This window comes from Pipra filicauda, unplaced genomic scaffold (assembly GCF_003945595.2).
Source record: "Pipra filicauda isolate LSUMZ 115617 unplaced genomic scaffold, ASM394559v2 scaffold26_size5592650_pilon, whole genome shotgun sequence".
Lineage (NCBI taxonomy): Eukaryota > Metazoa > Chordata > Aves > Passeriformes > Pipridae > Pipra > Pipra filicauda.
The window spans coordinates 2,983,557-2,996,497 of record NW_024104387.1 but is presented as its reverse complement, the minus strand read 5'-3'; the positions used below and the strand labels follow the sequence as shown (position 1 = coordinate 2,996,497).

The window sequence follows — 12,941 nt, the reverse complement described above, 5'->3', positions numbered from 1 at the left end:
TAGAATGGTTTGGGTTGGAAGGGACATTAAAGATCATCTTATTCCCACCCTGCTGTGTGGGCAGGGATACCTTTCACTAGATCAGGTTACTCAGAGCTCCATGTGTTCTGTAACATCTTTGGTAAGTATGGCTAGTGAAAACATTATTAGAAATGTATTATAAGAAATAGTTGAGGAGAATTATTTATTGACTGAGACAGCTCGGCAAGAACTTTTGAAGAGTGTGGATCTTAGCAGTCATCCATTACAGTGACCCTACAACATTTTGAGAAAAGGGGCACAGTGACTGTGATGCCCCTAAAACAACTGCATCTAATGCTGCTAATGGCACAGTTGAGACAATTTGCAGCATACTGTGAAATCTCCTCAGGAAATTGGGTGAACATGGGTGGATATTTTGTGTTGAATTCCTTTCTGCCATTAATCTTTTTGATAAATTGAACATTTTGAAAAGTAGCCCACAAGACTTAAATATTTTGCCAAGACCCCTTGTTGTGGCTGATGAACTGTCAAGAGTTGAATGCTTTGTGAATTTAACCAATGTCTCCTGCTAAAATGGTCAAAGCCTTCAGGGACATAACCCAAGGCCAGAGCAGGCAATTCTAATCCGATTTCCCTGCTTTATTTTCTAAACCACAATGTCTGGGGACCTCCAGACAAAAACCTGTCTTTTTTTGTAAGTTACAGGCTTTGTTCTCAATGCAAATGTCCTGTGTGCAGATTTTAATTAATTAATTAGCTTGGTTACAGTCCTGCATGAGTTGAGGAAAATTAAAGATTACCCTTTTATCTATTGATCAGAAACATGCATCAAACAGAAGCCATTTCAGAATCTCTTAAGTGTTTGCTTTGGTATTTAACATATAGCTTGATTCACAATAAGATTGCAGGTTTTTTTCTATGTGAAAATGCTAAAGAAAGCTATAATATATTTGTATTTGTTAGGTTTCATTATATAAAAGAGAGCTTTAGTCTCTTTTTTCTTGGAACACTTATAAAGTAAAGGATTCTTATTTTTCCAAAATGCTTAAAGATAGTATTTTTGGAACACAATATTTTGTCACAAAATTTAAACTGAGTATTCAAAATGTTTCAAATTTTCAATATGAAAATTAGGAATATTGAGATTATAATTAAGACCGTTCATTCCACAGCTTCTTGTAAGTGCTTTGTCTAGCTCTATTGGTTTTATTTGATTGAAGAATTGCTGCATTCTGCTGTGCTGGTTACTTAGAAATGATTGTTAGAACATTTACTTTGAAGTTGAAAAGAAAAACTATCCGTATGCCCCAGAATTCCAAAATTTTATAAAAAAGAAAACTAGAATGCCTGACATTCACAGAACATATGTGCTTTTCCCACCCTATTTTCAGATCTGTGTGTTTAAAGACTGAACTGTTATGATGTGTTTAAATATTGTAAAATGCCCTGTATTTTCACACTGAAATCTTGTGTCTTCAAAGCAGCTACACAACTTCTTTTATATGAGTAAAATTATTGTCAATACCAAAAATATAATCAAAAATAATTGAAGTTAAATGACAGCTTTTGCATTTTGACATTTGAAACATAAAACTGCTTAGTATTCTGACTAGTTTGATAACCTATATGAACTGCACAGTATGTTTTTGTTTAAGCGGTTGTAGTCATTTTTATGCACTGAGAAACCGCATTTTCTAGTTTGCAAAGCAGTAGTTCATTTTCTGTGTCCTGAGGCAATTAATTAAAACTGTTTAAGTGTGATAGTGAGACTTAACATCATGTAGTGTGACTCAGTCTTATGGTGTTTGTAAGTCTGAAGTTTCCACATCAGTCTTTTTAAGGACCAATATGATTTTTTTTAATTGAAAAGTAAATCAATTAAACTGTTCAATTCTGCGAATGAATCAGCATTTCTCTTATAAGTAGCCTTTTCTAGTCTTAACCAACTAATTTTTGTGATCTCCCAAGCTGAGTTTCCTTTAAACATCTTTCATTGTTTAGTGCGGAACTGCACAGATTCTTGAAATCATGGTCCTTACAAGAAACTAAAGCACCTTTTTAGCTATGTAAATGTATCCCTAAATTTTATAATACAAGACAAAAAGTCTTGAAGAAATAACTTCCTTTTTCCTATTTTATTTTCCTGTTAAACGCTAATAAAATACACTGTCGTGTTGGGTCACAACCCCATGCAGTGCTCCAGGCTTTGGGAAGAGTGGCTGGAAAAGTGTCTGGCGGAAAAGACCCTGGGGGGTGCTGGTTGACAGCAGCTGAACATGAGCCAGTATGTGCCCAGGTGGCCAAGAAGGCCAATGACATCCTGGCCTGTATCAGAAATTGTGTGGCCAGCAGGACTAGGAAAGTGAGTGTTCCCCTGTACCCGGCACACCTCAAATTTGGGGCCACACCTCAAATCCTCTGTTCAGTTCTGGGCCCCTCAGTTCAAGAAGGTTGTGACATTGAGGTGCTGGAGTGAGTCCAGAGAAAGGAGCTGGGGAAGGATCTGGAGCACAAGTCGGATGAGTGGCTTAGGGAGCTCGGCTTGTTTAACCTGGAGAAAAGGAGGCTCAGGGGAGACCTTATTGCTCTCTACAATTACCTAAAAGGAGGATGTAGCCAGGTGAGAGGTGGTCTCTTCTCCCAGGTAACAAGTGATGGAATGAGAGGAAATGGCCTCAGGTTGCACCAGAGGAGTTTTAGATTGGATGTTAGGAAAAGTATTTTCATGGAAAGGGTTGTAAAGCATTGGAACAGGCTGCCCAGGGAAGTGATGGAGTCATCATCCCTGGAATTGTTCAAAAAACATGTGGTTAGGGCACTTGAGGACATGACTTAATGGTGAACATGCTGGTAGTTCTGGCTTGACGGTTGGACTTGATGACCTTAAAGGTCTTTTCCTGTCTTAACGATTCTGTGATTCTATGATTGTATCTGGACTTGGTAAAGAATTTTTGTTCCCTTACCACAGATACCTGTTTTCAAGGTTGTCTCTGCAGTGGCTATTATGACCTTCTTTTTGGATGTACATCTATGGAGTAATTTATTTGGTGGATAACCCTGTATTGAATTATGACCTTCACATTCCGTTAATACAAGCAAATTTATGTGGGTGCCTGTAGTGTACATGTGCACACGTCATAGCTTAATTCAATAACCTTTCTTGTCATGCAGTCTTTCATAGAATCATAGAATGGTTTGGGTTGAAAGGGACCTTAAAGATACTCTAGTTTCACCCCCCCTGCCATGGCAGGGACACCTTCCGCTAGATCAGATTGCTCAGGGCCCCATCCACCCTGCCCTTGAACACTTCCAGGGATGGGACATCCACAACTTCTCTGGGCAAATCGTTCCAGTGCCTCACTATCCTCACAGTAAAGAATTTCTTCCTAACATCTAATATAAACCTACTCTCTTTCAGTTTGAAGCCATTCTCCCTCATCCTGTCTCTACAGTCACTCTCTGGATTCATTGTAGGCCCCCTTCAGATACTGGATGGCTGCTACGAGGTGTCTGTGCAACCTTCTCTTTTCTAGGCTGAACAACCACGACTTTGTCGGCTTGAAGTGTTCATCCCCAATATCTTTTAATTCAGTGAAATTTGACAGGGGATAAAAGTCTCACTCCAAGTTGCCAGGTAATCTGGTAATGAAACAAAAGTTCCAAGGATTTCATCATCTGTGCTCCTCGCAGAGTTACTTACCCCTTTTCCTGAAAAAGTGTGTTTGTTGTTCTGATATTCCTTGTTGTGATGTTCATTCGAGTTTTGGGAAGGTGGTCTTCTATGCAGTGAAACATGACAGTTTATTTCCTATCATGTTGTAGGACTTGATTTATTGTTCTTCTGTCTTTACCAGTTACACAAACAAGCTGTCTAGTAATGACAGCTCTGAGATAAATGAAATGATGACTTATTGTCTAATTTATTTATGCTCTGAGCCTTTCTCATAGAGACTATCACTTCTTTTTCATTGTAGCAGCCTACTAGATAGGAGTGGTGATGGCCATTTTTTGGAGGAGGTGCTCGAAGAAGTTTTGACTTGGCAAGAGGCCTGATTCACTGCTGTTGCTGGATGTGAAAGCAAGCTGTGTCACTGATATTTTGTGTTATGCCTATTGAGAAGTAAAAGGACAGGTCACAGACTATTCTTGTGGAGCCCTGAATAGTAAAATGGACAGCAGATAACAGGATGAAGCAAAGAAGCTTGCTTTTCAAGGAAAAGATGAGTTTTCATAGAATTTCTTTTCTCAAAATGACTTTAGAGAGCCTGAAGTTTTGTTAATGTTGATTCCCACTCATTTTCCTCAGTCTTTTCTGATGCTCAGAGTTATTTCCCCCCTCTAAGAAATGGAATATATGTGAGGTAATTTTCTTGCTAGCTTTAAAATTAACTAGCTAACATTTGTGAAGGAGAGGGTGAAGAAGGAAAAATACTTACTTAAAACTTGGCTGTTTTCAAGACCAGTTGTTAGAACAACAAAATTAATCTCCCAGTAAGTCTTACCTCTTTATGGGACACAAAGCTGGCATTGTAGGAGCATAATTCTAACTAGAATTCTGTGAAGGTTGTGCTTAGTGCATAGACTGCATTTCTGATAACAACCGGACATTTGTTTCTGACTCTTTACTTCCTATCCCAAGTCATATTTAAAAGATTATCCAGGTGGACGTCTCTGTTTGAGAGGTTTACCAGGAGTGAGACTTGAGACAACAGAGTCTCCTGCTGGTGCTGTCCATTGAAGCATGGTTGAACTGTGTTCTAGCCCCTCAAAAATTCTCAAAGTACAGCAGTAGTTTGAAGAGCCAGTTGTTCCCTTCAGCACCTTGATTGTTTCCAGATACAGCAGTAGAAAAGTGATGCTGTTTCCCAAGGGTATTAGAAGACTGGAAACTTGCTTTTCGGCTGTCATGATGAGAGGTGTGATGGGAAGTAAATTTAGAATACTGGAAAAGTTGACTTAGAGGCCAAGTACAGGCATATAAATCAGAAAGCAAGCTGAAGCAATTTCTGAACTCTGCCTGAATCAATGAGTAAGGCTTTGCTGCATTTAGTCGAACTATTTTTTCTTCAGATCTCTCTGCTTGACTTCAGATAAACTACTTAGACCATTGGATGGTCTAGGAACGTTTCAGTTTGGGATCATATAGCTATTCTGGGCCCAAATTACATCTGGACTTTGTCCAGAGACAATATTCTTTAGGGGTGCCTTGGAATCACAGAAACAGCTTTCTCCCAATCCTCATAGCAGACCAAAAAATAGTGAGATGAATGGAACCACAGATTGTCTGCTTCAGATAAGTTGGTTTTACCTGCTCCTTTTCCTTGTCTTCATTTCAGACATTTGGTAAAACTGTTTGCATGTCAGGAATTCAGTATTTAAAGAAAAAAAAAAGAGGATTACCCCTGTTGTCTTTTATATAGTTTTTCCACTTTGCATATGGGTGGTGGGTTTCTTTTGGTGGAGTGAAGGGGGAATGTTCCTGATTTTGATGACTTCCATTTGATATATATTCCAGTTAGCCTTCCTGAATTAAGCTTACATTATATATTAAGTTAATAAGTTAAGCTTATATTAGCTTAATGGGAGAAGCAGGCTGTGTTCTCTTCCCATGCATTTTTTTTGATTGGAGATGTGTGCAGCAAAAAACTGTGATAAATGCATGCACAGCCTCTCAGGTCTGAGTAACTAATTACTGTTGAGGGGTTGAGAGTGACTGTTGAATGTGAGGTTTTATATTGGAAATATGTCAAAAGAATGTGAAAATAAGCACTCTGTTTTTTGTAATATTGACCCATATTTTTCAGTGTCCTTCTCTGCAGTGTCCTTTTTCTGGCCAGTCTAGTTTTAGCTTCTTCCTTCATGTTTTCTCAGAGCCAGCAGGAGGAATGTGAGCACACAAGGTACAGACTCCCTCTGTTATGATGTCCAGTATTACAGTGCATTCCTATTAGGCCCAGCTCTGATGAGAGAACTGCTTCATTTTCATAGACTTAAGCTGGAGAATGCCTACTAGAGGTCTAATATATATATATATTTTAAATAACATTTTTTAAACTTGTGTAAACAATGCAAATTTTTTTTCTTATTCAGTAGATTTCCAAAAGTGTAACAAGTGGTTAGAAACTTTATCATATGTTGTCAAAAATGGAAAGTATCAGGGTACTCAGAATTTGGGCTTTACTTGTAAAATAAGCCTGTTCTTAGAGATTTCACACACATTCTTTCTAAATTAAAATTCTGTAATTGTAAAATTAAGTTTATTTGGGAAGCTGTAGCAAACAGCTTTGCATCTGTACAGTTTTACATTGTTTATTTTTCAGGGTCTTCTAAATAATTTTTGCACTGAGTTATTTAAAGTAGAGTACTTCTAAGTTCCTTAGATACTAGACTTTCTGAACATTTGACTACTTAGAAAATAGTGATGGGATGATTATTTCTAGTGGTGCAGGTTGTTTTGTGAGATCTTTTGTTTTCTTGCTGTGGGAACAACAGGGCTTTGTCCCTCTAAACAGTTACCCAATAAAGTTGTTACTGGATTTGAATTTTCATTTACAGATTAAACAGAAATGAAAGAAGCTCAAAGCTTACATTCCAAAACTGACGAAACCGATGACTACTTCTTTCTTTCCCCCCACCCCCCTTTTTTTTTTTTTTTCTGGGAAGATTGAACTGTTGAACATAAAACCAAAACAAATCTATTACTCTTTGTATTCACCGGAAGATATTTAAGCAGATAAACATTCCCTGAAAGTCCCACGAATTTTTAGAAAAGATCTTTTGTAGTTTACATTTATAAATTTGTATCTCTTTTTCCTGAAGCTATGGCGAGCTCTGCATACTTCATTCTTTTTCAATTGTAAACATAGTTTCGGTACTACCACTTTTGCACCAAACGCTGTTCCTAAGCGACTGCTGACGTCAGTTGGTGCAGCACAAGAAGGTTTGTGTGTTTATCTGCTGTGGGCAGACTCTTAGAAAAGACGAAAGTATGTAACTAGATTAGGCCAAAGAGATTGCTGCTTTAAATAAGCATACATGCTGTTTGCAATGCCTTACTCTTTTTTTTTTTTTTTTTTAAATGTATTTTATTTTGATTAACAGCTGTATCTTCTGTTGCATATGCCACAGTATCTCGTTTGCAGGGCACGATAAGGAGGGGTATACATTCTCTTTGCTGTTGCTTTAAAGGGGCAGCCGTTTTACTTCTTTCCTACAGCATAGTTAGAATGAGAATTTAAACTCTCATTCTATGTGCCATAACATAAAACTTTCACATACCTGATCTCAAGGTTAGAAGTGAAAGCAGGTTTACAATTTCCAGTTTAAGTGAAACATATTTACTTAGAGATTTTTGGCCAGAACCTATAAATTTGGAAAAACTGGAATGATACTCTTGGAATATTTTACTGCATGCCTTTGTGTCAAATGGAGTTGGAGTGGAACTGGCTTACTGACCTTTGTGAATTTTTTTTGTCCTTGATTATACTTGCAGCACACCCACAATGAATAAAAATTACCTGTAGCAAAAACTTTTTACATGAAAATCTTTTTATGAAAGTAAAGGAGATAGTAGTGGGACTGCAGTCATGGTAGGCCAAAAAGTGAAGCTAAGAAGTTTATAGGAGGTAGTAGTATTTAATGGCATAATAAGATAGGAAGAAAAATGACCAGAATCTCTTCTTCAGGTTGAAGAATAGAAGCAGCGACTTTCAGAACTAAATAAAAACTGAGAAAAATTGCTCCAAATTAACTTAAATCAGATTAACGTTAAAGTCAATGCCTGTGGGACATAGGAGAATATTAGCAATCATAAAGGTGAAAAGGTCAAGTTAAATAAGGTCCACTTTGAATATGGCCATGGCGAATACTAGTCCTGAAGTCCTATCAATCTTGACATCACCTGTACTGTTATATTGTGCTATCCAGTCTTGCCTTCAGAACCTTCATGGATGGAGGCTGCACAGCTTCTCTGGGCATTTTGCTTTACTTTATCTCACTGCCTGTGTGTCCTCATAGTGAGACATTTTTTTCCTTGCACCTAGTCTGAACTTCTTGTTTCAGCATTGCCACTCATCTTCCCACTATGCACCACTGGGTGCTGGTGGTGTTGTCTTGGTGACCTGCTCTGTTGCAGGGGACTCTTCTTTCCCAGATGCAGGGATTTGTGTATGTCACTGCTGAATTTCACAAGACTCCTGTTCACTCATTCCTCCAGCTTGTCCAGGTCCCTCTGGATGGCAGCCCAGCCCCTCTCATGTGTGAGCATGTCTTGTAAGCCTCCACTGTGCAGAACGATATGATGGAGTTTAATTCAGGTTGAAAAAAGTTAAGTAGCTGCAGGTTCTGCTGCTCATTTGCCCTTACTGCTTCTTCTTCTGGGTCTTTATTGAATTTTCATTCCCTTTTACCATATTTTCTTACTATAAGATTTTTTATTTTAACTTCTAATAGGAAAGGTAGAGTTAGGAGATGACATTTAATTCAGCAAACTGCTCTTAAACAAATGGTGAAGTTATTTGTGAGTTTCATTAATATAAAAGCATAAAAATGGCTCAGATTAAGAGTTCATTCAGTTTATTCTGTCTCTAATCTGTGATTTTTGTCTAAGGTCAAGTTTAACATCTGTTAGTAATAGTTAAATATCTTTTACATCTTTGACTTGAAGATATCATATTAAACAGACTTTTAGGGCCAAAAGATGGGTTGGAACTCTTTTTGCCCATCCTATGCATCTGCCTGTTGTTGCAGTGTCTTTAGAAGCAGTACACCAGGGGAAAAATCAATAAAAACTGTAATCACAAGTTGCTGCTTATCATCTTCCCGTCCATCGCAGGGCCTAATGTGCAATCAAATGCATTTAAGGTCATGGGGGAAAAGAAAGTAGCCATAATCAGAAGCTGATGGAAGGATAAAAATATGATAACATATGATACTCTTCTTTCTTTTTTCCCATACCACCTTCCTACACTCTCCCAACTTCCACCTGTTTTCATCTCAGGGGACTTTCTAACGTGGTTTAGCTATTTAGTTAAAAGTGCAGTTCAGTCCCTTTTCAACCTATGAACGTTTCTCCCTTTGCCCAGTTTTCGTTTGAACTTATTTAAACTTCTTGCATGTCTTTGATAAAGCAGGTTACTACCTATTAGGGAAGAACTATCTCTTTCTGGTTTGGACTGGTTGTTCCTGGTCCATTCTAATGGCTTCTGGTTATTGTAAAAAAGTAACCTAATGTGTTTAACTTTCTGTTGACCAGTTCCTTGGGCAGAATTTCTAACTATCAGGAGTTCTGTGTGGCAATGTGCATGGCAGCTAGCAATGACAATAACTAATTTGTTTAAAAATTATTTTTAGGTGATTTAGAAACCACCCTGATGCATCAAACTTCACGAGTTTGTGTATTCTCAGGCTGAATACATTGCAGTAATGCGTAGTTTTTCTGTTTCCTGGAGGTTAATAACTACCTGCCATTAGGACTTTTTTGTCTCAGGTTGATGCTGCTCAAAGCTTGTGCAAAACACCTGGAGACAGATGAAAAGCAGAAAAATACACTCACTGAGATGTCACACTGCGCTATTACACGGGTTTCCTTTTGCAGGGGAAAGCTGTTGATTGGGTGTTGTGAGATCAGTTGAAATTATTTTAACTGTCTTTACACACTTACAGAGAAATGGGTGCACCTTGGACACACAGTTTGGGTTTTTACCAATATTTGTTTTGCAGGTTCTGCTCTTGTTTTCAGAGAGCAAACTTGGTATGTTTTTGTGAATAAATGGGTTATTCCTAAACTTAATTCTTTGATTGTCACTGACTTCAAAAGGCGGCCACCACAGAACCCAAAATACGCGTTTATAGCCAGAAAAGGTCACTGTTTCCTTGTTAAGTCATGTGTTAACAGTAAAAATTATAATTAAATATTTTTAGAAGTAACTCATTGTTTATAACTTGTGAACTTTTAACAGTCCTATTTCAAAATGCTGCTCTGGGATACTATACAAAATAAATTTAATTTCTATAATGATTTTTTTTAAATGAAGCTCTTTAATACGTTAAACAGTTTAAACAGTTACTATAACCTCTTATTAAATTAAGGGTGTAAAATATTGTTTTTGAAATTTTCGACAACACTTGAGTTAACCATAATTATTTTAAATTGAGACAAAGCAACAGGCATTTATTATGTTTCTTAATTGCAGTACAACCTATAGAAATAATTTATGTCTCAGGTTTCTTAGTTACTGTCCTTTATGTTCTATTAGTTCGTGAAACTGTAACTGGGTTCTGGTCCAAAACCTTTTCTCTGTAGATTTACAATAGACAAACTGAGAAACATTTGTCTCTAGACTTGCAAGAAATACCCATGCTGGTTCTTTATAACTTTTCGATTAGTTATTTGCTGGATGCTTTCAATAAGGAAGTGGAATAGATTTGGAATATGTGTGATGTTAGTATGAAATGCTAGAAATGGAGTAATCTTTCACTGATAATTGGCTAACAGTGAGATTTTGTTGTTTTGTTTATACAAAGATTATGAAAATATCCATTTGGTCTTTGATCATGTAACTGTCTTCTTCCTGCTTTCCATATGACTTTTGCTTTTTTCCCAGATATATAGTGGAACGAATATAAAGCTGGTGTCTTCAGAAAGGCTAGGAGACTTCAGCAGATACACATTGGTTTTGGTTAGCATGTGTTAGACAGCAATTAATAGGAAAGTTGGCTAATAGGGTGCATTTAGAAAGTTACAAATCAAATATATTTGTACATAAGTGCTGAAGATGCTTTTTGTGTCTGTAGCCAAGAATAAACACTTCTAAGAGGGATAGTTCACATATGGCTGCCAAAAAAAGAGAGAGGTTTGTATGTAGGCTGGGCATGGTATCTGAAAGAATTAGCTTCAACTTGGTGTATTAATGCCTAGTGTGGTCCTTGGAGGCAATCTGAACATATGGGCTTTATTTCAAGATTTCCTTTTGAGTTATTCTTTTCTTGGATGCAATCAGTTTAACATGGTTTGCGTAGAGCGGATTCATAGTATATTTTGTGAAATATTAGTTATTCTCTTTCTGCTCTTGGTAGTTTTGCCTCATTGCCTTATTTTAGAAACTGACTTGCCAAAGTGTTGATTCTCTTACACGTTGTACAGCAGTTGTCCCCAAACTACCTGGGGCGACCAGTGGTTGCCATCCTACTTTGGGTTACAGAAGCTGCAAAGGAAATTCTGTTGGTAGTGCAAATCTTCATTGCTTATTAATACTTGGAGTTCTAACCCTGGTACAAATGAGGCTTGAAATGGAATTTATCACAATAGGGGAAATAAAATTGGCAACTACTCCTTTTGGTATAAAGGTGAGATGGGGATACAGAATAACATTTATTCTTTCATAGAAAACATCTACTATTGACTTATTATGACTCTGTGACCCCTTGAGGTTCCTTTCAAATGGAATTATCCTAGAAGACTATGTACCTGTTGGTGTGAAATTCTGTGTAGACATAGCTAACTAGTGCAGGTACTGCTGAGGGCATGTTTGCAGTAGCACATAATTCTTCTCAGGCTGTGAATCCTGGGAAAGGAGCTGAGCAAATATTTAAGTATTGAGTCAATGTTGAACTCCAGCCACTGTGGCTACTGAGCTAGTACAGCCTATGCTTTTTAGCTTGTAGTTCTCTGGTTTTCTTACATCTTGTTAGTTTGTATGAATGAACTAGGAACATCTCAGTACTCTTGATTACTCATAACTCTTTTGTCATTGTAGAAATAGGCCATACAACTGTATATACCCCATCTTTCTGCTCACTGGATTAAACTTGCAAAAAAACTAGAGATTCTTATTACTTTAACCAGTACCTCAAACAGTCTGTTAGCTTACTGTGTTAGTGTAAACTTATCAACATGTATTAAATTTACGTTTCAGAAGGTGGTAGGAGCAGACTAAATGTTTAGTGTTTTCAAACAGCATTTTAGATGCCTTTAATATATTCTCTCTCTATAGCACAGCAGTCATAGTAACTGTGTGTTCAAATCACGTTGTGCCTTCAAATATCACTGAAACCTGAAAACTTCTGCTAACACAACAGAAACTCCTAGTTGCTCTGATGTTTAACTTAGCATTTTGATTACATCTTGTGAATTCTGAAGGAAAATGTTCATATGCTTTACCTCTGTGTTACAATGCCCTCTGACTGCTGCATTGGTTGCCCTTAATGTCAGTGACTAAACTCTTAAAAAATTAAATCTCTTGTTGATATTTTTAATTTAGTTCTCTTATCCCCACCTGGTATGAAACTTTTATTGATTTTGGATGTTGATTTGAGGCTGCTGAAGTAATTCATAATAGAATGAGCTTTGAAGTATATTTTTTTTAACAGTATAAGTCTGTGTCTTCCTTTAAAGGAGTATAGGAGAACTCTCAGAAACTTGCACATCTTAAACTGGGGAAAGAAGTGATACCATCTGATTCTTGTCCTTCACTACACACAAAGTATGTAATAGAGAATGAACAAGCTGCATACATGAGTCACATTAGAATTTTTAAATGGTTTTACTCTGTAAGTGCAAAATCTATTTTAAAATTCTCAGTTTGTGAATCATATAAAATTTTGTTCTCTTTCATAAAGGATTACAGGTAGATTTCCAGTTTACCCAAGTACTTGAGCTAAAGAAATATTTCCGAATTTCCTCCATAGACCTGTTCTGAAGAAAGGTTTGATGCATTTACCTAATTAATTAGTGCAACTTAAGGGCTTTTGTGAGTGAAAAATGATGCAGCAGAGGAACTCCAGAGTAGGAAAGGTGCTCAATCAGAGAGCAAGCTGAGATTTCAGTACTTGAACAGGTTGGCATCTGATAGGGCTGTGGTGGGTTGACCTTGGCTGGATCCTAGTTGCTCATCAAGTTGCTCCTCAGCTGGACAGGAGCTTGTGGCTTGAGATAAGGACAGGGAGAGATCACTCATCAA

The 12,941-nt window shown here is 37.3% G+C and overlaps 1 protein-coding gene and 1 non-coding gene across 2 annotated transcripts in view; both read left to right on the top strand.

The window, feature by feature from the left end:
• PDE3B (phosphodiesterase 3B) overlaps positions 1–12,941 on the top strand; it is an 85,679-nt gene that overhangs the window by 21,114 nt on the left and 51,624 nt on the right. The gene's annotated exons all lie outside the window — the stretch shown is intronic.
• On the top strand, positions 8,566–8,755 carry LOC113996709. The gene has a single exon (XR_003543864.1). It is a non-coding gene; the product is annotated as a U2 spliceosomal RNA (small nuclear RNA).